Source organism: Neopelma chrysocephalum, unplaced genomic scaffold (genome assembly GCF_003984885.1).
Source record: "Neopelma chrysocephalum unplaced genomic scaffold, ASM398488v2 Primary Assembly neopelma1_71, whole genome shotgun sequence".
Taxonomy (NCBI): domain Eukaryota; kingdom Metazoa; phylum Chordata; class Aves; order Passeriformes; family Pipridae; genus Neopelma; species Neopelma chrysocephalum.
Window position 1 is genome coordinate 9,852,624 of NW_020897731.1, and position 24,155 is coordinate 9,876,778.

Here is a 24,155-nt window from a genome sequence, read left to right on the forward strand (position 1 = left end):
TTGGGCAAAGCTGATGACATGGGACCTTCACATTGACAATGGGAGCCAGTGAAGACCTCTGGAGCAGCCCCAACTTGACAGATGCAAGAGGACATGTTTTGTCAGAGCAATGTGGTTTTGCTATGGAGTGTACCCAGAAGGCTACTTCTTTTTCTGGTTTATCTCCACATTAACAAATTACAATTAAAAAAAGGAAAAGGAAAAGAAAGAAGTAATTTCCTTTAGCAGACTTCCATCAAGTAGGATGTCCAAACACATTGCTGTTCTTATCAATGTTGACAATTTTGTTGGCCATTCTGCAGAATTTCTTTATCTAACAGAATGTGTTAGCCCTTACTAAGGTGCACCTTTTGCTATATAGGAGTGGTAGGCACATTAAAGGAGTATAAAGTTGCCCTACATCTAAAAATAGAAGTTCCTAGCAGAACACAAATGGAAATCTGCGTCATACATTTTTATTTGAACAAAATTAACTGTAAATCAGATATGAACATAAGAAAGGATTTGTCTTAAAACTAACACAGGGTTTCTGTTTGCAGGAATGAATCTGTAAATCATGTCTGGACATAATGAAAGGTTTATTTTCAAAGCATTGTAGGCAAATGCTGATAATACTAATGCAATGCCAAGTATGCAACGCTTCTTTTAAAAAATCTAGCTGAAGTTTCTTATCTATCTGGAAAAATGTGAATTAAAATACAGCACCCCTTTTTGTTGACTCCCACTGCCTGCCTAGTACTGTTTCTGCATGCTAATATGACCATCTGTTATTAGTTTAGCTCTGGGTATCTCAAAAAGTTCACATAGGCAAGGGGCTGTGCTTTAAAAAGTCCTGTGCTGTATCACTTAATTAAAAAAGCAAATCTAGACAGTCGTCCCTGTAGTACAAGCAGTGACTTAACACGGTCTGGCTTTGTGTCACTCCATTAAATGCTTAAGGGCCAAGTTAAATGCCTAAATTCCTTTAGAAATCTGGACCAGTGTGTATGGACCTTCAAACAAGATATGGCATAGTGGTGGAAGTGTTTGGATCTATAAGAATAAGCTACTGGCTGGTGAGTGCCTGCACACACATACACATACACACACCCCAGGTGCAGCAGCCACGCTGCAGTGACAGCACAATGGCACCATTGATGAGGGCATGCTCAAGGGTATCTTTTGTGAAATGCTGGGTGTGTGCTGTAAATCCACACCTTACCTTAGCTCACAGCAATTTATTTCATAGTCATGTCTTCATATCTTTCTATCAAATAGAATTTTTTTTGGTAAAAGAACAACCCAGACCTTCTCTTTAATGTAATTCTGATGAACATACAGAGAGTATGTGCAGAAAACTAATGTTCCAATTTTGTTGGATTATATAAATCTACATTAGTTCTAGTTATCCCTGGGTTCACCAGGACTAACTGGATGGTTCATGTGGCTTCCTGGGTTCTGCACACCAGGAAAGTACCTCTTAATATCTGGGCTTCAGTCAGATTTCCTGAGAATGGGACAGAAGCATTTGGGCACGTGCTGCTGTGGTTATGAGCACATCTGAAATACATGTGGACCTGAGGCGTCCTCACAACAGATTGGTGTAGATTTTGGTGAGAGGCTTGATTTTTATTTTTACTGTCTCTGGATAAAAAAAAACCACTGGCCTTCAACTTGCTTGCAGTGACTGTGCACACATTGTAGGGCTGGTCTGTATATGCAGAGTGGTCATTTGTCAAGGCTTTCTAGATACGTGATAGCCCCGTTGAAGCAGCAATTACCTAATATCCAGAAAACACAGAGAAATGGGCAAACAAAGTACCTACAGGGGAAGAAGAGGGTCTATGTGGGCAGAAAGATTCAGAAGTTTGGTGACTACTTCCTGACTGCTGGATAATTTGCATGTTTTAGTACATAAAGCGCTAAAATTATTTTAAAGGTTCAGATGTTTGGCCTATTCATTACTTTCTCAAAGCCAAACTTTACCTTTGTCCTGAGTCATAGTAACCATGGAAGGCTTTTGATACTGTCCTTTTTCCTTTATGTCATTTCTGTTTCAGCTGAAGATGATATTTGTGACTTAAGATTTCTGGTTAAACCTGTACTTTCCCATTTCTGATTATTTGTGATGTGATACTATAGGAATATTACCATGCCTTCTTGACTGGTCCTCCAGTTGTTAGACCCAGTTAGGAATGGGATGGTTAGGAGTGTTAGAGCCTAGGTGGAGAAGAAAGACAGAAACATTTTTCTCTTTGGGTAAGTGCAGTTACTTAAGAAGAAGCCAGAGATCCAGCATCTTGTATGAAACAGATGGGATGGGAAAAAGAGGAATTATATTGTGAAGTTTGATTTCAGAAATGTTCAGTGGGATTCCTGTATTTTCTGAGGAGACTGGGAGCATGTGACTGGAATGAATATGAGCCTTAACAAGCCAAGTCTACCATTACTTTTATTACTTATGTATTTTGACTACACAGAATTGCTTTTCCTTTTTCCCCTGTTTGTTTGAGTTACACTTGTTCAGCCTGCCTTCAGTGTGTATGTTTACCACCCTACATTACAGGTGATCTCTTCCTAGTAATTGCTTTAATGTCAGTTTCTAAGAATATTCCATTGATCCAAATTGTTTGCAATAATAAGAACAGAGAGCAAAAGCATAAAATGAGAACACAGATTAGATGGATTTGTTTTTAAATTAAATGAGTGGAAAATATTTACAGGATTCATTGTTCTTCAGCTGTAAAAGCTGCTGCTGAATTCCTGCTTGTCTTCATCTTCTATAAACACTTATTTCTGGGAGCCTTCAAGCAATGTTTTTCTTTAATGTACATTTCAAATGCCATTGTCTTCTGTTTAATGACCTGCCGGAGGCCTAGTTACACTCTCTCCTTTTTCTAATCATTATGTTTGGGAGTATTCTGATACGAGGGTGTGCAGGTCAGCCAGTGTCAGTAATCTTGTCCCATGCTTTGAACATTTGGAATTCATCCTCAAAGTGCTTTGGGGAAATGTACTTTGCTCACTAGGAACTTAATTTGGCCTATTTAAATCTGTAACTGTCCTCGCTTGTGCAGTCTGAAATGCCACGGCTGCATTATCAGCACTTCAGAAGTACAGATTTAATCCTCCCTCAGAGCTGGAGCTAAAATGATTCCTCGGTATTAAACCTATCATGTTCAGTGGTAGTGATAGTTTTGATACATTGAGGATGTTCTAAATGACAATATTTATAAGGGAGAGATCAATATATTTTCTCAGACCACCAGACATAGCTGGGAAAAAAAGAATTGCTTTAAGGAAGAGAAGTGCTTCTTCAGTCTCTGAAATTTTGTTACAGCAATGGACTGGTTGAAAAAAACCAAAATATTCCTTGTCTCCAAAAACCCATTTGTGTTATGCTTTGAAAAAGGTTAGTAACTTTCTTCTGAGGACATTATAATCTGTTACTCCACTCAAATAATTATTCTAACTGAAAGTGGAGCTTGTCTGAATTAATCATATGAAGAGGGGAGAATGTTTTTACCTCTATATGAATTAAAATGAAATATCAGAGTCGTTGTGAATGTTTCTTTAGCATCATGTTCCCTAAATTTGTGTCTGATTCAGTTATTTGGTTGCTGTTTCAAGATGCTTTTCAGAAGGTGCCTGAAAGAACTTGAAGAAAAGTAGTGTGTGATATGCTAGCACAGATGGTGGGCTGTGGGAGTCCAGAAGTGAGAACTGAGATCCTACTTCTTTCTTCTCTTTCACCTGCACAGGGATCTGCATTCTAAGCCATGGCATGAGGGCTGCTCTTTTTTTTAGGGAGTTATTGCTGTGTTTCCACAGCCTGTGTGAGCAGTGCTACTTTGGAGATAGGTGCTAGTCAGGTGCAAAGAAAGAGAGACAAGCCAGTTTTCCTGTTGCAGAAATCCTACTGCACTGCAGCTCTTTCTTTCTTCCCATCTCATTCACCTTATGTTTCTGCTATAGCTGGAAGAATAAAGCATCCTTCAGCTGCATCTCTTTGTTGCCCCCCCCCCTAAAAAAAAAGGTTGGGAAAATAATACTGGACTCATTCTGCCATCCTTTCCTGCCAAGATTAGTGGATAGTGTGTGCTGAAAGATAGTTAGGAGCAAAGTAAATGGGAAACTTGCAGATAAATATTGGTTAGACACCCATCACTTGGTACCAGAATACAATTGAATATTGGACCCATTATCTAAACTCATCCAGTACAAATCTCTGACTGTACTGAAATGTGATGTTTGGGGTGGATTAATGATTCCCTCTGTGAGAAGTTCCTAAATTAAAAATATGAGCAGCCTTTCTATAATCAGGAAAGCAGGAAATACAGGCTAATTGCCAGAACTGTTTCAAAGGGAAGAATTTGATTGCCCATCAAAATAAGGGGACTAAAGAAGCTGATAGAAACAATAGAGGACCTCAGCGTCCTTGTAAGGCTTGCTTTGAAAATATCTAATAATTAAAGATGAGTGAGTGACTTGTAATCGCTCATTTATGATGCCTCTTCTGAATCTGCTTTTTCCTGTGAAGCTTCATTTGGACCTAAATGAATTAGATGACTAATTAAAGGAAGGTCTTTGATTTGAGATCAGGAAAGCATGTTTGCATGGAGGCTACACCCTTTTCTTTATCTGACAGCATCTTTGAATATTAGCTGCATATAATAATTAGGTGTGTCAAGTTACGAGTTGATTCACCTTCTTTAAGTGGTCCCAGAGGAAAGGGTGGAGGATGACTATTCTCCAGAGGAGACTGAAGACAGCAAGATGCATATGTATCATCAGTTCCTGATGCTTCCTCAGAATATGTAACTGCTAATATTTAAGATCTTGAGCTCTGCAACATCCCTGAAGTGCAGATATGAAATAAAAGTTAGTATTCTGAGCAGAAACGCAGCGTGTGCATGAAAGCAGTGTTAGCTGTGTTGGGGAAGTAGTCCAAAATCAGTTCATTTTATAAAGGCAAAAAGAAAATCTTTGGCATGCCAGTCATCGCAGGACTTGTGTCCCTTCCACTTGTTTTGTACAGTTTACTGTGTGTTCAAGCAAGTGTAAACACTTAGTCCCTCCTGAGAGGACTGATAAAAGTAATGCGTGCACTTTTGAATATGGAGCCCCAAACATCACAAGCTTTATGGATTATTTGTTCTATGGGGGGATTTTCCAGAGTTGCTAACTACTGTTGATCCAGCATTGAATTTGTGATTGAAGCTAACAGTGTTTTTTAGCTCTGATTTTGGATTGCAATCCATCTATGTGTGGATGTAAAGAAATTGCTATTAATTATAAAGCAGACTGAAAATACAAAGTCATGCCCATGGTTCCCTAGATTGTGAATAGCATCCAGAAGTGGCTAACCTTTCTTAGGATGTTTTAGCAACTTTTTGGTACACGTCAAGTTGACAGCCCTAGCACAAAACTTTGTCTGGAGTCCTGTGGTTGGGCCAGTCCTTCATGGTGGTCTTCATACACCTGATGTGATGTCAGCAGCTCTGGTACTAGAGAAAGAGTAGGAGCTGCAAGTGTGAAGGAGGGATGATGGCAAGCTCCTACCTACAAGATAGGAGAGCTTTGTTTCTTAAGAAGAGTGTTCTGCAAATAGGAGGAGAATGAATAAATAAGAATAATTATTTTTCTCAGTTCTCAGTCTGAAGTAACTTGACTAAAATGAGGGATATGACAGGAAGAAAATTGAATTAGGAATGTGTACTACTAATTTCTGTTTGTTTTATTTGCTTTAACAAGGACTCTGATGCTAGAAATAAACACCCCAACCCACGTTTCCCTTGGAGGAAAATTATTTTTTTAATTTTTTTTAATGAAAACTTCCACAATATCATCATAATTTAATAAAAAATTAAGTAAAACCTGAAAAACTTCATCACTGGAAGAAGATGGTTACACATGGAAAAAATTCACAGACACTTTTACTGATGTTTTGAATCTGTAACGACTGTAAAATGAGCAAATGGTGTAGGATGAAGCCATGTGTCTAGGGTATCATTAAATGAGAAGATCAGACCCCAGAAGCGAATCTAAGTCCAATGATATCCTCTACATGAGGTCTGGGTTCAGTCTTCAGATAATTCAGTGTGACGATAAGGCATAGGCACTACTTCTCAGACATAAAGCAGACAGGGTGACTTCTAGCGAGTTTCTTCCTGCTCCCAAAGCAAAACTATCAGCTTCTTTATCTTATTTTTAAAATGTTAACCTCAAACACAGTAAAGGAACTCTGAAAGCTGGCATAGAAATAATTGTCAAGAAGCTTTGTCAGTATTAAGGCCATTTGTACTGAGAAGGTGGTACTAAATGAAAATTGCAATTCTAATGTTCATTGTAAAATGGAGGGAGGGGAAGATGGGACCCAACCTTCCCTCATCCTCTAACTTGCCTTAGAAGATTTCGGAACTTGTTCCATACCTGGCTGAGATGTTGTTGATGGAAAACTTGTGTTCCCAGCTCCAGGTAATGGGGTATGTCTGGGAACTCTTATCTAAGGAAGGCAAAAGTATCTCAGAAGGTATCCAGCTAAATATCAGCTGTGCTATGTTCTAAACTTGTGATGCTTTTGTTTTCAGCCTTCTAGCCTCACCTGAAATCTTCCTATATAAATTTTGTTTTGTCTGGAAGATCACTTGGATTCTTGGGGTGATATCAACCACCTTCAGAGGCTGCAGATCTGGAAAAAAGAAAAAGGAAAGGGTGTATTCAGACACCTCTATGAGAGGGCCACGGTCAGGTGAGCGTGGGAAATGCAAGACCTCTGAGGCAGTTTGGGAGCACAGCACAAAGGACAACACTGGGGTAGACCAATAACAAATGCCTCTCCTGTAAGGGGCGGACAGGAGAGTGACTACCTGTTGCTCTGGGGAAAACCCTAAGCCACCACTTGAGGGGCTTTGAACAAGGAAAAGAGTTCCAAGTATTGGGGTAAGTAGGGGAGGGACAGGAAAGTCCATGATGATGAGGTAGGAAATACAACTTGGGTTTTACAGGGTATTCTGTGGTAATGAATGCCTTCTTTGAGGACACTGCATGATCCTCATCTGGTTTTGGCAAAAACATATCAGTGCAGGTTAGTGAGTAAATGCGTTTTATGGTTGCTGTAGGTTCAGTTTGTTTTGTCCTTCCTGAGAGATAACTATCTGGACATGCATCTATCAAGCTGCATTTCACAAAAAATACTTGTACATGTGTGTAGGTATACTACTAGGTGTAGTAAAAAGAATTTGATTCACATTCAAAAAAATAAGCTGTTTTGTTGTGAACACTGTTTCTATTTACTTTCCAGATATAAGTTGTATATCCCAAGAACAATAGGAAAACCAGGTCCTCAAATTATCATTGTGTGATCTTAAAAATGACTGTTTTTCTTTCCTAAATGCAATTGAAATGTGGGGTTTTTTATCTGCAAATGAAACAGTTTTGTGTAATACCCACTGTCTCAAGCAAAAATAGAAATTATTGGAATACAGGTCTACAGTTGACTGTTATATTCCAAGGGGTCAGTCTTCATTTCTGATGTAAACTGATCTGAGAACAGGTTGTCACCACAGTGTAGCCCTGTCCTGCTTCCCCTGCACTGGCGATATGTTCTTACCCTGTAGCTAGATGCTCATAGCTGCTGAAGGCCAGACCAGAAAGACAATTAACAAATTCATCAAGCTAATATCTAATTGTCCAGTTTGAGATGGCCTCCTCTGAGCTCAGCTTCATCTTTGTAAAAAAACAGTGGTTTAGAACTGCTTTCCTACTCTGATAACAGTATTCGCTACTGCACTAATGAAATTAATAATGAGATTTGATTATTTATACTTTTCTGCAATTTAATATTTTTCTAAGATTAAAATAATGTGAACAGGTTTTTCTCCAGAAGTCAGGCATTACCTCTCACAGCAAAACAGCTCCTGAAATATACTTAATGCATTTAAAACTTCCTTAACCAGGCTAGATGAACCATTAAATAATATTGATAGTTCTTGTTTACAGTTTCTCAAGTTCTGTGTTCTCACTTGCTATAACAAGTGCTAGTATAATAAACAGCGTTATACTTCCGTTAAAACTCACCACTGGAACTCATAGATGGGAAAAGAATGTGCAAAAAGATACAACTTTCTTGTAACAGACTGTAACTGCTTCTGGGCTAGGAGGTGGTTAATAACATGATATTAACTCAGTTCTGCAGGCACTCCCATTCAAAGCAAGTGTGCTGCTTTGAAATACAAAGTAGCACTGTATTTTGGACACAGAGAAAGGCTGAAAAGGCTCCCAAGTGCTGGCTTATATCCCAGGGGATGAAGAAAACGTGGTGTACTTGGTGGCACAGACTCAATCACTCCTTCATCTCCTCCCTCTCTCCAAGCTGGTCATATTCTCTCTCCAGCTTTCCAATTTGAGCCCAATCTAGACCCTGTCCCTTGTGCACCCTGATTGATTTGTCATCTCCTCTGTTCTCTTTAAGAATCTTCTACCCATCTTCTCCAGGCAATCTCAGATGCCATCCTTGAGCTGTCTATGAAAATCACTATCCAAGCTCTTTGAGCTTCCTACCTATAAACCTCTCTCCCTTCTCAGACACTCACCTCCTTTCTGGGCCTCTACAGGTGTCCTTGTCCTGTCTCCCATCAGTGCCCCAATATCTTTTTACCATTTTGTTTGTTTAGCTGGTTCCTATTGCAGTCTGGATAGGAACTGTGAAATCTTTCCCTCCCTCTCAATCATAATTTCTTACCACAGTCTGTCCCTCCATTCTAAGCTTTCCTGCTTCCGGTCTCTGTCTCACACTCTTTACCAGCCTTACCAGTACTCCTCAGATTTGTCTCCCTCCTTGCTCATCCTAGACAATTCATCAGTTTCTAAACCCTAATCTCCTTACCTAGCCAACCCTGATGACCAACTATGACTGCAACTCCTCACTATTAGATAATCAATTCATGCCAGACTCTAAATCTGTTTTATCTCCCAATCTGTTGTTTCTGCACAACTTTGTTCAGGTTAAATGGCACTCCTGGTGGTGGGTAGTGTCACTGAGGCCACCACAGACACTGGAGACCAGGCTTCCCCATTCCTATCTCCAGCACTATTTCCACCTGCCGCTGTTCCTGCCACTCTGGGCTGGTGCAGGCTTTGCAATGCTGGAGCACAGAGTCTAAGAGCTGTGCTGAGACAAAGGCAGCTCAGATTACTTTATGTGTAAAAACCATTATTACTTTTTATAGTTGGTGTTTTTAAGAGCTGTTATGTTGTTTTACTCCCTTTGATAGTGCTTATGGTTTCTGTAAGCATAGCAATCCTCTCATCTAATGCAGACACTATAAAGCTTCAAAAATAGGCTACATTGGGTTCAAATGTGATGATGAAAATCTAGCTGGAGTTGTCAGTAGAGACTTTGACACCTCTTTCAGAAGGACCAAGAGTTGTCTCTTGGGCATAGCTTCTTATTTCCATGCTCATAACCCTCAAAGCATGACACTTGACAGCTATCTCTGTAAGTAACCTGTGGGTATGCTTCTCAAGGAATTATCTGAAAACGTAAAAAGCCTGTAGCAGGAACTCATAAGTCAAAATGCAGCCATGTTAAGCCTGCATGTGTAAAACTTATGCTGCTTCTTGTTTACTTGTCTTTGTCATATAGCATACCATTTCTTAAATAATACAGTCAGGTCACGTTTTTTTCTGCAGCTTTTTGGATTGGGAGTTGATGATCCTTATGGATCCCTCCCAATTTGAGATATTCTATGACTCTATGAAACTGAGGCGCATATTTTAAGACTGAACACAATTGAACTCAGCTCTATAATAGCTCTGGCTTGGTTAATTTTTTATACTGTATATAAAGTTTTAGGTAAGTCACACACACAACCAGTCATCAAAACACTGGAGAAGCTCTCTAACACAAGATGCTGTTTTTGTTTGCAAATGAGTCTAACTTTAAAAAAACAATCATTAGGCTTTCTCTACCCTTAACACTTCAGTGCTGTGGAAATTGTAGCTATAATTTGTTTGCACTTCTGGGTGGAATTTTTGAAGATGAAGAGAAAGAAATCAAGGTCAAAGACTTGTAGGATGCTAATAGAAAGTGGAGGAGAGTTGCAGGACTTGGAAAGACAAACACCTTTTATGAGAACTGTAGGAGAATTACAAAAAAAAAGCAGAAGGCTGGCAGTGAAGGGAAAGGAAGGTAACAAAACTAAGCATAAGAGTTCAGGTGCCTGTGTCGGATGAAGGTGGGAATGCACTCAGACTGAGGTCATTGCAAACTTTGGCAAGACAGGTTTCATAAAATTAAATGTTGCATTACATCTGAATGTCACCTAGCATGAGGTAGGGTGTGGCCCAGTACCTTTTGTTTGGTAAGTGTAGACATAACAGAAACAAGTTTGAGAAATCCTGCTCTGGGGTAGCCAACTTTTCATAAACCTGGGGCTGCAGCACTGGCGCCAGTGTGGGACTCCCCCTTACAAATCCTTTGCCTGCTCATCCATCACAGGGATTAAAGTGGATGGCTGCACCAATGCATGTGGTGGGGATTTTGGTCTCTCACTGCAGCTTCTGGAGGTAGATGGTCCTTGGCAGGTGCCGTGCAGGGGAGCCAGGGACCTGCTGTGGGCTGTGCAGGTGGGTGCAGAACTGCAGCACCTGTGGGCCTCCAGCCCCACCACTCTCCTGCATGGAAGCAGGGGAGGCACCTTGCACACCTTTGGCTATGCATAACCTGGCACCCGTTGTTACTGTAACAACTCTTTTGATTTGTTTACGTAAATATTTCTGTAAAGAACAAAGATTAAAAAAGTAAATACAGTAAAAAAAAGATGCTTGGTTGTCATCTGTGGTTTCACAATAATCCATTGTCAGGCAAAGGGACTGCATTGATTTGCTGTTTCTGGTAGGAATATGTAGTCTTTTGGTGCACCTCTGGTGACATTATAACTGAAGGATGCTGAAAGAGCCAAGTGTGAACAAGATTTGTGTGATTCAGCTGTTTGCTCAAAGGGAACTAAGTCTGTTGATCATCAGGCAGTGTAGTGGATGTCAGATGGTCACAGGTGATGCAGTTTCAAATGTAAATACATGGTGGAGATGAATTAAAACTTTACCAGCTGTGGGAAAAGTGTGTTAGTACACATATTGATTTTCAGTCACTGCTGTTGTAGTCTTCAATGTAAATACATGACCAAGCTTAATAAAAATTTTACTTGATGTGGGAAAGGTCTGGTAGTAGGAATGTGCAAGGTAAACAATGGAAGAGAAACCATAGAATAAAACAAATAGACATAGAAATTATTTTTTAATTTTTGCAATGGTTTTTCTTCCACATTATAGCATAATTTATATTTCTTATCTGTGAATGTCTATTTGCAATTTTAAAGCCATTTAAATTTATCTTCTAGTTATAAGCATACTAGAATTAATAAAGAAAGTGAAAAATGGATTTTTGCATAGATTTGACCATAGCATTCAGTTTTGAAGTAAAAAATTATCTTGGAAAAATTACTTGCTCTGCCCTTAAATTCTTTTTTTTTTTAACTTTTCTTTTCAGTTTGGCAGGGTGGCAGACATAATTTTAAGTATGCCCAAGCCAGAACTTGGTTAGTACCAGATATTTAATTTCATTGCATGAGGAAAAATATTCAAGATATTAATGATGGACGGAGGAGCTTAGAATGCATTTCAGGTTTTTGACTGAGGATCATTTACCTGGAAACAGTTAATTCAAGGACTTATTGGCTTTTTCATCTTCTGGTCTCTCTAACCAAGATTAAGTATTTTCTGTAAGTTAGATGCTTCAACGTAATCTAAAATTTTGGGTTTGATGCAAAGTTATTTGGTCAAACTGCAGCTGCACAAGTCAGAAAAGAAAATAAATAATAATTCTCTCATATCTACCTAAAATTTTTCCTCAGTTGTTACTTTTATAGAGCTCTACACTTTCTTGAATGTATTTCAGGGATATAGAGCATGTTCTCAGGCACTGAAATAACTAAAATTATCATCACAATTGAGCAACAAGGTATGGCAGCTGCAGTCTCAATTTGGAGGAGAAAGCAGAGTGGATAGCAGTCACCAAACTATTAGTAAACTAGTGCTAGTGCCATTGCTTCTTTCTCCACCAGGGACAAATCACCTAAATATTTTGCTTATTCTCCCTCCTGAGTCTTTAATCTTGTCTTTCTGGAGCAGGTCCAGGTCTGCAAATGGAAAATACATCTATTAGATTCTGATATTTATGTTGAGAAAGCTTTTCTATTGGCCAGGTAATCTAAATACTCCTACTCTAGGGAGAAAGGGGCTGTTTGCTGTGAGTGAGGAAATGAAAACTGCAGCCCATCACCTGCCCCTCTTACCTGCAATGTGTGCTATGCAATGCTTATTGGTTTGTATTTACTCAGCTTTCTCAATTTTCCAAAATAAGACCTATTCTTTGGGCGTCCCAAGCATGCAGTCCTTAATTGGTCAGCACTGCAGATACCTGCAGTTCTGGGTATTACACAGCTTTGAAACCTGGCACTGGTTGGTTGTTGTTCCCAAAGCTATTTCTTGCAAAGGCTGTTTTATCCAGAGCTATTTTTTCTGGATATTGTTTTCTTTTTGACCACAAGGGAGGAAGCCTCAGCTCTTCCCTGAGAAGTCAGGGAGTGGTAAGCTGGTGTTTCTGACACACCTTTTGATCACTGGCCCAAGAATCAGGATAGCTGGGGCCTATTCTGTGCCAGCTAGTACCTGCACATGTCTGGCTGAGGCACAATACCTGTAAACTTTGCAGGGGGTGTTACTCATTTACTTGGACTCACTCTTTCCATATGCATAGTCTTCCTAGAACTAGATTGGGGTGCTGTATTGTCTGTTTGACTTTCCTTTCATTGTAGGAATGTGATGCTGCTTGTTTCTTTAATATTGAGAGAAGCACATGATTGGTGTTAAAATAGTAACGAATAATCATGACTTTAGAGCCAAAGAAAACAAAGAGAGAACCTGGGAACCTTGAGTATGTAAGTCTTCATATTTAGGTGGTGTTTGCTTGGCCTTTTAATTTGGATTTTTTATTTGCAATCAAATAAAACTTTGATAGATAGGTTTGCAGCTAAGCTGACTTTATCTCAAAGGCTAACAAGCTTTTCAAACAAACCACTTTAATTTAAAATTAGATCATAAAGCTGTCTTCTGTGGTACTGCTCAGGAATGAAGCAATGTTAGCTGTTCAATAGAGACTTAGCCTGCAGAATTTGACATTGTCAGCGGCCAAAATAACCACAGGCTTCTCAGCTTCTTTGTCTGTTTTTATCTGTTCTTCATTGCCATTGCAATGGAGACATTTGGTCGCTCAGATACTGCAAAATAGAAGTAGAACTGAGGTAAAAAATTCTCACACTCCTTTTTCATGTTCTTCTCCCATTCTTTGAAATGAGGAGAATCCATTAACATCACTCTTCTACTGGAGCTGTATTTCAGCTCCATCCGCTTGGCTACAAGGGTATTAGCACAAGGATAAAACACAAGAGTAAAATGAATTGTTCTTAGCAAAGGCCTCCAAGCATGGGTGTTATAAATTATGGAGAAAATTTATTATCTGTGTTTAGTGAAAAGCTTAACAAGTGAATACCAGGGCTGTAGAGCCACAGAAAAGGAGGGGTGGCTCCACAGGAATTTTGTACTGAAGTGCAAGCAAATGTACAGAGCCTTGATTTTGGTATTTAACACCACCAAACCTCAGAGGTTAAGCCTCTCATCAGCTAATTATGAGCATCTTCTATGTTGTTCTGGAAACTGCACAGCTGTCAAATATGATTCTGGAGCCCTCTTGCCCATGCAACACAGGTCTGGAGAGCTGTATCTCACAGCCTGCAATTTCGCCCATGCTTCTCCTCTTACAGGCCTAGCCTCTATTTTTTAAAAATTTTTTTTAATGAAACTCTTCTATATAATTCTATATGCATATTATTGTTATTATACTGCTTTATTATATATTTTAATTATATTCAGAGTCATGAATAGTGTTGGTGATCAACCATAAGAACAGCTAGGAGAATAAGGGATGCTGAAGAATTGCCCTGAAACGTGGGATGTTGTGATTCCTCATGGGTGCCTGTGACTTGTCTGTTTTGGCCAGAAGACGAGTATTTGTCACAGTAAAATGAAGCCCTTGGTAATGTCAAAAACAGTCTCATTAGATGTCTGTGGAATTTGGGCTTCTAATTCACAGAGGACAGGTCCACACCAGCCATGAATGATGGCACAAGAAAGACTTGAAGTAGGGCCAACCCAAGCTCATCTATTCATAAAAAGTGCCTTTGCCCAGAGTTGCGTGCTTGGAGCCAAAATCAAGGTAGTTGCACTAGAGAAATGCTGCATCTGTCACGTATGACCTGGTAGGTGAGACACCGCCTGGCACTGATGTGACAACATCACCAATCGCTCTGAATTCTGCTCACTTAGATGTATCCGTGCTCTGTTTCCGCAGTTCGTGGAGGTCAGTGTAAGAAAGGAGCCTGAGACATGCTGCTGTTCAACAGTTGGTAAAACCATCTATTTAAAGTCTTAATGCTACTTCTGGAATAACTGAAACTACTTTAGAATGTGTGTTGAATTTCGAGAGTAGTTAAAATAAGCATAAAAGAAGTTTGCAACATACACATAGATCTGGTGCAACAGGTACAGCTCCTTAAAAGCTGATGCAACCTCTTTCAGGTTCTTTTAGAGATATCAGAAATGAACTACAGAAAATTTGACCTAGAAACTTGAGCTAGGGCAAATGGTGAAGCTGGACTACTCTTTACATTGAACAGGAGTCTGTTATGCTTTTAGTCTGTTACACTTTTTTTTTTTTAACCTAAAAGGTTCCACTACTAGAGAAAGATGAAAATAGTGGAGTTAGACAAGAAGCTCATATTTTAGGGTGTCTCTATTTTAAGTCTGGTCTTCCTTTTGCTTGGTTGAAGTTTGACTTGGTTTTGGATCTTAACTATATAGAGCTGTAATCCCCTGATTACTTAAAAGGAAAAGTAACATTCCTTAAAAAGGAAACATCTGATTTGTCCTTTTTTTTTTTTGGCTTGCAATCATAGAAAGTTGTTTTGTAATCTTCCCCATTCCTTGCTTACTCTTTGTCATCAGAGGCAAAGTTGAGATTTCTGTACAATCAACAGTTGGACATAAATTAGATTTCCTGAGAATTTATTTAGCACGTTTAAATAAACCACGACATTTCTTTCCTGAACTGCATAATTCAAAAGTCAACATCCAATCTTTCTTCACCCTGGTGATACCTGCTGGTGTTTGCCAAGCACTGTGCATCATCCCAGCCAACCTCTCCAAGAGAAATCAGTGTGGTACAATGCCCTGATGTGGCCCTAGTGCAAGGCCACCTGGATGGTGTTGCTGCTGTAGGATGGCACTATGTCCAGACTAATTACAATGTCCTCTCTGCAGCACTACTTAGGTGATGCTTGTTTGGCAGTAGGTCAACAAAACTAAGTACTGACTCCATTGAACATGAAAATATATCTCAGATCTCTGGAAAGGTCATTTTAGACACCAAGCTCAGACTCTGGTCCAGTCTACATCATAATTGGAAACACGGGGGGTATTTTTCCCCCATTATCTTCTTCTCGAGGGATCATCCCCTAATGTTCATAGTGTTTTTATTCTTCCGTGTTCTGGCCTTACCCCACTGCCTTTGCTTAGGAAGCCCCATCTTGCCAAGCAGGGGACTGACCACAGTTGTATCTGAAGTCAAGTCCTTCAACCTAGTCCAGTGGACAGGAAAGATACTTATCACTGCCTTTTGGGAGCTCAGGATACTGAAGTTATTGTCCTGATGTAACCCACCAGTCAGAAGGGGTCACAGTGTACTGGTTTAGTTCAGAAAATGAGTTTAGGGAAAGAATTCAAATAAGCACGTTTGTAAACTGTCTCTTCAATTAGCAGAGAAAAAAAGCTGGTTTTGCAGGAGTACTGTGGTATGTTGTTACCTTCTGAACCCTTTCTGGAAGAGCTGGTCTCTTTCCATCGATTATGATTGACTGGAAACAAAAATAAGGGATTTACAGAACAGCAGCATTTTTCTAAACAGGGAAAGTAAAGATCAGCACTAGAAAGGTATTGTACTTTCTTGTTGGTCTATATCACTAGAAATATCAGCTTTTAGTAATGCCATTAAACTCTACAGATCTCCAAGTTGTTTGATGATACTCATCACATCTATGAGCACTTTTTACCTCTTCTTGGCAATTACTTGTTGTTCTTATAAGCAGTCACTGTTAGATCTAATCAGGTTTAAACATCTGGATCATATGAATGTAAGAATAGTGGTCTAGAGAAAAGGGAATTTTAATGTGAATTAATTCTCAAAGAAAGGTGTAATTATCTTATAGCTTGCTTTTGTATCAGGAATATATGGCAAGCAGCAGCATGAGGGAGGTGTTTCCGTAGGACCATCTCTTAAAAATGTTGTCCTCAGATTATTCCTATGAGTCATTAGAAGAAACATGTTTGAGGAAATGTTAAAAATTGGAAACGGCTTTGTACATCTGTTTATTTTGGGTTTTTTTACACGTAGTAAGCTCTGTACTTAACTACATTCTTCATGTGGCACTGTCATTGTTGTCTATACCCATGGTTTTTGTCTTTCTTCCTTGCCTTCTTTGAATTTCTAACTTTTAAACTTTAATTTATTATGACCTTTTTGCTTTGTTTGCCCACAAATGATTAAAAAAAAAAAAGCTTTACTGTGACTTGCTATTATTAGGATGCAGAATTTCTCTTATAGATGTCCTCAGTACTCAGTATCCTCCAAGAGTGATACACATCTGATATGGGCAACGATTTTATGAGCATAAGGTGAATAAAAATATATACATTTTGATTTGTCACATTTACTTTGTAGTCTTACTGTCCAGAGAATTGGTATTTGGTGTTAAACACACAAAATTTGATATGCTGATTACTGTTGAAATTTTTAGTCACTTCTTATTGTATGAAGGGCAACTGGGTTAGCTAAATGAGGAGCATCTTCAGGCCCCTGCTGGACAGCTGCCTTTGTTCCAAAGCCAGTTCTGCTGTGGAGTTGCTCAGGTTATCTATTCCTAATCTTTTCAAGTGAAAATGCTCTCAAGTAGCTCTTGACCCCAGCAGTTGCTCTTCAAATGACCCTGTCCATAGATGTTTGCATGGAATAGCCATGGTTAGAAGAGGATGTACAGTCAGGCCTTACTGGGATTTGCTCATGAACTAAATTTTTTGGGCTAACATCCAACAAATCTTTCCTCTTTTTTTGAACAACACTCCAATTTTCAGTCCAAGAACCTTTCCTTCAGAAATTTTCTTATTACAAAATGCATGAATCACAAAGAGTTTTAACAAATCATCATTCCGTATGTAGAAGGTCCCAAAGACCTACCTCCATCTCTAACCTCCTTTCCTGACTCCTTGGGGTTTTAGGGAGTACTTCAGAAAGGCAGCTTGAGTGATCTGTTCCCATTCTCTTGAAGCATTCAAATGACAAACCCCTGAATATATGACCAGTGAGACATTGGAGTATTATGTTGTTCCATCAAGCTGTGATGAGCGTCTTGACATACCTAATTTTCATTCCAAGTTCCTGATTACCTTTATGTACACTATTGCTGAATACAAGCCCATGTTTACTGTGCTGCCCTTCTACAAAACACAAACAATAAATTATACAAGATATTTTGAATCAAATGTAAGAAAAGCCAAGTTAATTGAAAGGGCTTAAAGGTGAAGGGTTTTAGAGTGGTCTCCTCCTTCTCCAGGTCCTGAGATCTCCCATACTGGTTCACCTACTCTGTGATTTCTGTTTTGGACAAGGCTCAAGTTGTGTTCGCAAGTTGAACCAAGTTCACAAGAAAGGTGGGAGAATATTCCTGTGAGCTTTTCCACCCTTTGGTTTTATATTCAAGGGCTGTGAAGTAGCTTCCTCCTCCTTGGAGGAGGAAAGGCCTCTGTCCTGGCCTTTTCATTTGAGGGTGGGCATAAGAGACCCATCTCTGCAAGTTTAGCAGATATCCTGAGCTGGCTCTGTTTGCTTGTGACTTTGGTTGACAGCAGTGTCCTGAACTGAGCAGGCACCTTTCAGAGGTGCGAGCTGTGTGACTTGGCACAAGATGAAGGCTGCACCAGGTGAAGGCTGTGCCAGCTGCTCTGCGTGACACACTGAATAAAATTTCTCTGCTGTCAGGTAGGAAAGTATTATTTACTGTAATGACTAAAAGCGTCCCCCATTTTGTTTTTCAGGCATTTTTGACACACTGCTTTGTAGGCAATTGCATTTGGTGAATACCAGCAAGTGCCATGCTGCACGTACAATCCTAGATACAGTGGGCTCTTAAATGCTATTGTGTGATGTAATGGCAAGGTGATGATATGCTCTGTAAGGCAGTTCTTACCTTCAAGATCTACCTAAAGAAGAGGAATTTAAGAAAGGACTTTTTAAAAAGTGTTACTATGTTCAAAAACCTACAGCCACAGATAGCTCGTGAGGTAAAACTGCACAAATCCTCCATGCAACCCCTTTCTGGCCATGAAAATGATAGATGTGTGTTTTGTCTTTAAATAGCAGAAATTTGTCTTTGCTTATACTTTGCTTATACTCCTCACACAGGAGGATCTATTCCATGACGGGCTTTAGGTAAGTGTCTTCCTTTCTTTATTACTGAAAGAAATTTGGTGATGTTGGTATCTGTGTGTCCTGTTGATCACCAGGTTAATGATGCATCTTCGAGGGGAAAAAAAAAGATTTCTCTTCCAGGGGCAGAATGCCAGGCAGCAATTAGGGTCAGGGGTGTAGGAATATGGGAAGGCACTAGGAAGGCTGGTCACTTTTGAGAAGAAATTCTGAGACAATGGGCAGAGGTAATTGTGGTTCAGATGGCTTAAATGGCTGCCAGCCCAGGAGGCAAACAACATGACCAGAAATAGCAAGTGTGACATGTTATCCATCCAAGAAGGGAGAAAGCAGTAACCAGAACAATGCAGATATGTTGTAGTGTGCAAGGCCTCAGAAAGAATTTTAAGGCAACGTTTATTAGCATATGAAGGTTGATAAAACAGAAAGTCAGGTGCAGGTAGCATGTGCAAACCCACAAATTTATTTTAGTTTTTGAATAAAAACATAAACTTTGAATAAAAACATTTGTTTTCTAGGCCTGCTGAATTCATCTGTGCTCCTGTGAAACTGTGACTATATTCTCAGAAAGAAGTAATACCTAAATCTGGAGAAGTATTAGTGTGAGAAGTGCGACGCTGGTGAAGAGCTGTCTGACAGACATATATCAGTCAAATAGTATTGGTTCAGAGGATCATACAAAAAAACTGCATGAGGACTGCAATACTAAAAATCAGTGTAAACATATATAAAATACAGAATGGGTGGATGGTAAGAATATTAGCAGTCAATCATTGTTTGTTTTAGCCAGAGAAGTAAGTCTAGGGAGAATACCTTATCTAGCCAATTGTGGCTCCCTGCTCTTCTGTAGTGTGGAAGGAGCCATCTTCCAATGCTAGAAACTCGTTGTAGCTCTAATGCCACATTTTAACTCCTTGAATCTCAGGCCAAGGCTAAAATTCCTTTATTGAAGCTTGTTCTGCCTGCTGGAGTTAACACTGTGGCAGAAATGGCCTTAGCATCCAGCCTGCCCTAATTCAGAACAGAAAAAATAAAGATAAGATGGAGGTTATCTCACAAAACATATCTTGCAATTCCTGCAAACCAAAGCCCACAAAAAAACTATGCATTTTCTTATCTGTGAATAGTTTTACTGTATCACCAGGATCTATGGACTAGACAAAGCATCAGCAAGTTACACTCTGAACCTCCAGGCCTGTGAACTTTCATTCCTTCTGGCCAGCTGTAAACTCTGAGGAGAGGATGAGATCTCCACATCTCACCCTGTTCATCAGAGCTGGTGCGTGTTTCTGCCTATTACAGCACAGCTGGATTTGTTAGCGGCTGAGGGTGAAGACCGGCTCCTACATTAACAGCAGAGAGCACTTCAGCCTTGTTCCCCTTCCCTCCCTCTGCATACCTGTCATTGCAAACCGCAGCCTAGCTGTCAGATGTGCGATTTATGGGGTTAGTGCCCCTGCTGTGCCATTCCCCAGCCCTGCCAGCTCTTCCTCATTGCCGAGCTGTGAACTCCAGTTTGTTCCCGGAGGGTAGTCCCCTTTGCGAGCGCTGGCACTTTTATGCTGGGATGGCTGGAACGCTGATGTATTGGGTTGTTCCTGCATCCCAAGGGGCAGCAGCCGCCCGCGGCACCTGAAGCGGTGTGAGCCTCATGGCTGCTCCCACCTGCAGCGAATTCCCCTCTCCTGGTAGTGCCAGAGAGCTGCAGGCTGCTCAGGATGCCCTGGGAGCAGATGCAGCATGGGCAGAAAGAGGAGGAAGGGGTTTGGTGGGGGAATGCTTTGCACTGATGGTGACCTGGGGGATCCAGCTCAAAGCAAAGTGTCCCACAAGAGCTGTGGCGAGGGCAGGAAGGTTTCCACTGTTTCCTTGAAGCTTGTATAAGTCCAAATATTGTTTTGAATGGTGGCAGCAGAAGATGGGGTGCTACAGGTAGCCTGACCTGGTGACCAAGGGGCCACTGGGAGTCAGAGGAAGCTGCTCCCCTGGTAGAGGTCGTATGATGCTGCTTCTTGACTGAAAGATGACGCATTTTGAAGAATTCAGCAGGAAGTTTTTTGCTTTTTCAAATTAGCCAACTCAATGTTCCTGTGCTTACTGGCCTGGATAAAACTGCCACTGAACCGCTTCTTATAGGAAAGTATTTCAAGGAGAGAAGGTTTTCAAAAATGGTTGTTGAAATTGGGCATCTCCATGTCCTCCCCTTCACAGAACAATTTTAAGCTCAGGACCACCTGAAAGAGGAAAGTTTAAAATGAAGATTGCAGACTAGAGATGTGTCCGTATCTCATGTATGCTGTGGTATCTATCCCAGGCTATATTAACTTGTCCTTCATAAGGAATTGCTCTTAACTATTTCTCTCTCTCTTAATCTTACATCTTCAATATGCTGCAACAGATTAATTCCCTTTAACATGAAACACACTATGCAAACATCAGATATTATTATACTATTATCAGGCATAATAAGCCTTATGTATTTTGTTTACGGATTACTCTAAAGGTTCTGGGAACTGTTCTATATGCCTTCTGAACAGATCATGCTGATTTTGCTTTAATACCATTTATGGTCTGCTCTAATTTTCAAAATGCAAGACCAGCAGTTGAATCCACCACATAGTAAATACTACACCTTTTGGAAATGGTGGGACTAAGAACAAGAGTCAGTGACTTTCCAGAGGAAATATCAGTAAGTCAGTCAGTAGAAGGCACAATAGCATGTTTGATTTTACAAATAAAGGGGTTGTACAAGCTATTTCTGCTTCCTCATGCTAACATTTTCTGTGATGGTTTGTGGACTAGTTGTATGAGTAAAAGGGGAGGGAGCTGGATTGAGCCTTGCGCACTTGTTTGGTGTATGCAATCATAGTGTAAACTCTACTGGAAACCTTGTCAGTTTGCTGTGTTCCCATTTACCCATTTTCCAGGGCTTGTACTTTGTGACACTATTTATTCATTCATGAGAAATAGGCATGTGCTCCCAAGGCACCACATCTAGAAACTGATGCTCAGTTGTTGCCAGGACTTGGTGTACCTGTCCTGTGCACGTTTAGCATCCTTGCAGGAGCTGGGACATGTCCAGGTCCCCGAGCACAGGTGGGCAGCTCTGTCCTGTCCACATCCTCCTTACTGCTTGTCTTGGCAGGCTGCAGTTCGCAGTGAGTGCCTCAGACAGGCTTTCATCCCACACACAGTGGTCCCTGTTGTTCTTAGTGCACCTGGTCTGAAAAAAATCCTGATTGTTATTTGTGATGCTAAGTTTCAGTTAAAAGAACAGCCGCAAGCAGAGGACAATCAAATCTGATCAAGGACTTCAACCTGTGGAAAAGTCACACATAAGAATTATTCTGAAATGTCTGCTCTGACTATCTCTGAATATCACAAGCTCTGTATTTCATTCCTCTTTTATTGCATTCAACTGCATTTTTCCAATAAATAACTTCCATGGACTTTTTTGAAACTCACATAATAATGAAACAAAGTGCTCTGTGACATGTGACACGTGCAAACCCTTGCTGTGACTGACAGGGGAGAGGGCTGGTAAGTCAAATCTTATTTCCTGCAACCAGTAACAATTTATGAGGCCTGTGGAGACAGAGCTGATAAATAAATAGCAGACCAATCCAAGCATGATGTGGGGATCAAGAACAGAACGTAACGAATTGTAAATGGGCTATATATAATTTATAGAAATTAGCATACTGTTACAGTTTTACAACTCTGAGAGTCTTGAGTTACGCAGCAGCTGTAACAGAGACACCTCTTTAAATCTTAATATATGCAAAATGACACTTCTTACCTTCAGGTTTTAAAAGAAAGTGTCCTTCCAGTACAATTAAGAACCAATTCTTGTCTTCTTGCTGAACTAATTTATGCTTGTTACTTAAACAAAGAAACAATTTTAAAGTAAGGGAAGCTGTAGGTTTGTGATAGTGTCATTTTTACTGATAGTGTAGCAATTTTAATTAAAATGCATTAACTGATTATTAAGACTGTGTTCCAGCAATATGAGAGAGATACTTAGCAAGACTTAAAAACAATAGTTTAATTTGGTCATATTATGCCAGAGTTTATCAATTGATCTTTTTTATAGTAATAAAATTATGTTTTCCTGTTCAGAGGAATTGTTGATAATGCTTTTAAAAGTTAGCAACATCCACTTTTTGCAGCAAGCAGATGGTCTCTGCTATAGTATTGCCTCTTTGGGCTTGAGCAACCAGCCAAAGTTTAGATCTATTTCCTTTAGGAAAATTAGTTAATGATGGAGTCAGAAATCTGTGAAGTATACCTCTGTATTTCCAAAAAATGTTCAAATTCCTGTTTCACTAATTCAGCTTAAGAACAGGACAGAGAATATTTTATTGTGACTTTCTGCTGGCATCTTTCTGTCATCATTGAGCCCAAAGGTTTGGATATTTTTTCAATACCTTTGCGGTCTGCTTTGTGTACCCAGTATGAAAAGCTGTTTCAGATTTCAGGATCTTAAGGGGACTTATAAAAAGGGGGAGAGGGATTTTTTTATAAAGGCGGGGTGCCACAACATGAGGCAATGATTTCAAAGTGAAAGAGGGCAGGTTTAGATTAGAATTTAGAAGAAATTCTTGCTGGGAAAGTGGTAAGGATGGAACAGGTTGCCCAGAGAAGCTGTGGATGGCCCATCCATGGCAGTGTTCAAGGCCAGGTTGGATGGGGCTTTGAGCAACCTGATCTAGTGAGTTCCATCCCAGCCCATAGCAGTGAGGCTGGAACTAGATGATCTTTAAGGCCCCCTCCAACTAAAGCCATTCTATGATTCTATGATTTTCCTTGTGAAGAGAAACAACTGTGGTAAAAGCACATCACTTTCTGTTCTTTAAGGGAAGCAGCCGAGGAAAACCCTGCACAACAGGGCTGTGAGGAAATGTTTTCTGTCTTGGGTTCCTCTTCAGGTTTACCTTGCATGTGTTTCAGTCTTCCTTTGTAAAAGCAAATATTGGTCTTCATACTCCCTTAGTTATCTCTTATAAAGCCAAAAATACTTGTATAAAACGATGAACTGTAAACAGTTAAAAAGTAGCTACTACCTGCATGCCTTGGTCTGTATGATGCCTTACGTATGCACATGTAAGTTCTTCTGAGTCAATAGGAACTGTAATTGTGTGTCTATAGCAGATTTCAGTTTTCAATAGGTTACAAGAAGATATGTCTTCTTATTCTAGTGGAGTTACTCATTGCATGCATCATCAAGAAAGGCACCTGAAGTCTATAGAACATCCTGGGGATAGAATTATATTTAAAGAAAAAAAGCATTGCATTTCTTCATGTGAGACTTAAGGTTGAGGACTTATATTGAATTTATACTGCAAGGAGGGTGGGGATGGTTCTTGCATCTCATGTTTCCAAGAATTAAATCCTCTAAAAGGATTCAGTTTTAACAGGGGGCAGCAGATAGGATCAAAACATTTTATGAGGCACAGGCATCACTGAGAGAAATTGCTGTGACAGAAGGAGAAAGTTTTTCTGATGTTTGGCACACTCCTAA